Consider the following 2,509-nt stretch of genomic DNA (forward strand, 5'->3'; position numbering starts at 1 on the left):
AGAGAAGAGAGTTCTCTTGTTAGATCCTTTGTATTAGAATAGGAAGAGAGTGAGGTGAGGGCTCTAGTGAAAGCCAAGCTAAAGGAGCGGACTTGATTTCTCTCGGTCTTACTCCATATTTTGTATCCACCTCAGAGGAATATACTTGAGTAAGTTCCTTGTCTCAACTTCAGTTTCTCGCTAGCTTTACTTTCTGTCATAGTTACTTGTCTAGTTACTTTCTTGATCTGTAGGATCTTGAGTCTGCGTAACTCGCAAGTTCTGCTTATTTGAGGTTGCTTTCTATCTAAGTACATGGTAGGAGCAAGTAGCTGGAGAGCTGTGAGCATGGTGCCCAGGCTTGGTTAGTTATCTCAAGTTGTGTTCCACCCCACGGAACCGTTGTGGTAGGAGGTAGGTGGTGATAGCCCTATCCGTCCCTCGTAGTCCACCACGTTCGGCTGTTTTCATAGCAGTAGTTGCAGGTTGCCGTTGGACTCCCTCCTCATCCCTTTCTGAAGTCCGTCCTCTTCCAGCCGTCGAAGCAGATCAAGTCAGTAGTTAGCTCGTCAACTAGACAGAGTAGTAGGTTATTTGGAGTTAGGCTCTCTTCCCTCTTACCCTCTTCTCGCTAGTTGTGTCTGGTTGAATAGCTCTAAGTTTGGTCGAAGTTTTACTGTTCCTTGAATTCGATATCCCAGGTATACTCCCTGGTGAAAGCTATAATTGGTCTCTATTGCGCTTGCGGAGTAATTCGTTAGGCTAAGGAGTGCCAACACCTATCTGGTGGCATTCTGGGCAAGTCATCCAGGAAAACATTAGCATACTCGCAAATCACCGAGATATCTTCTAGTTTGGTGTCACTCATGGCAAATGCACAAGAATTTATACATTCTCGGGATGGCAAGTAAAGGGTGGACACTCCATTGGTTGAAGAATTTACTTCAATGGCTCAGGAAGAAATATCTAGGACCACTCCATGTCGAGTCATCCAGTCCATTCCAAAAATAATATCTATGCCTTCAAGTGCTAAAAGGATTAGCTCAGTTCTGATGATTTTGCTGCCCAATTTTATCGGTACATGTCTTATGACTTGATTGGAAGCAATTTTTTCACCCAATATTGATATCATATAAGAGTCTTTTGTGTGATAGAAATCCAACGCAACTTTTTCCCCAAATTTAGCACTAATGAAACTATGGGATGCACCAGAATCAAACAATATAACTGCAGGCGTGTGATGGATAGAAAATGTACTTGTCATCACCGGTGCTCCTTCAAGAAGCTCTGCAAGCATGGTGAAATTAATCTGCCCTTGTTTGACCTCAATGGTCTGCTTCTTGCTCTTGTTTTGATTGTCCTGACGAGAATTTTGACCTTTATTGGCCATCTGGCTTGCGAACATTCTCGAGCAAAATGATTGGGACTCCCACAGTCAAATCAACGGTTTACGTTGCTTGGATGAAGTAACTACTGAGTATTTGGCCTTGGGCCATTCTGCTATGGAGTAGGGGGTATGACAAGACCCTGCTGCTGCAGAGGCCTGATAATCCATCACCCTTGCTAAGGGGCCTTTTGAGGAAGTTGAGGTTGATTACTTTGCACCAGACGATACCTCGGTGGCTGAGCACTCGAGGGTCTAGCTGGTGCCTTTCTTTTCTTCTCGGCCCAATGAGCCAAAATGCAGTCTTCTTGAGTAATTGCCAAATTAACCAACTCATTATATGTATCGACCCTGATGGGGTTCAAACGTTCCTTAAGCTTGGTATTGAGGCCTCGGCGGAAGCCATCATGCTTCTTAGCATCCATATCAACATGATAGCCCACACACTAACGAAGACTGTTGAATGCCTGAGGATACTGGAGTACAATGCGAGTGCCTTAAGTTAGAGCCAAAAATTCATTCAATTTCCTTTTCATGAGACCTTTTGGAATATGGTGGGCTCGGAATGCATTTCTGAATTCGTCCCAAGTGACCACATGATCAGCTAGAAGCAAAGCAAAGTCGTCATCCCATCAGAGATGTACTGAACTGCGAAGTTGTTGTGCGGCAAAGCGAACCGTGTTCTCTTCCTTACATGGTGCCGTGAGTAAAGAAAACTTGGATTCGATAGTACAAATCCAAGCATCCGCATCCAATGGCTCATCCGTCTTGTTGAACAAGGGAGGTTGAGTTCCCAAGAAATCCTAGTAACCAGCAACTTGAGGTTGATGGACATTGTGCCCACCACGCTGTTGTTGAAGGATTTGCTACTCTTGAACAATTTGGCAAAGTAACTCTGTCTGAGCAGCCAGCACTTCTGCGAAGCCGGGTGGCGGGGATGGCGGTGGCGGTGATCCACTATCACCTGCTCCAAAACCACTTGGGGTACCGCGTTATGATCCAACCATTTGAAATACATAAGCTTCGCATCAGCAATATTGTGGCAGTACCACCCGAATTAATCCGGCTCAAGTGCGCTAACCATCATCTTAAAGAGAATCCCGGCTAACACGCACTTCAAACGGAGTAATTCGGCAGTGCGCGTGG

This window comes from Panicum virgatum, chromosome 1N (assembly GCF_016808335.1).
Source record: "Panicum virgatum strain AP13 chromosome 1N, P.virgatum_v5, whole genome shotgun sequence".
NCBI lineage: Eukaryota > Viridiplantae > Streptophyta > Magnoliopsida > Poales > Poaceae > Panicum > Panicum virgatum.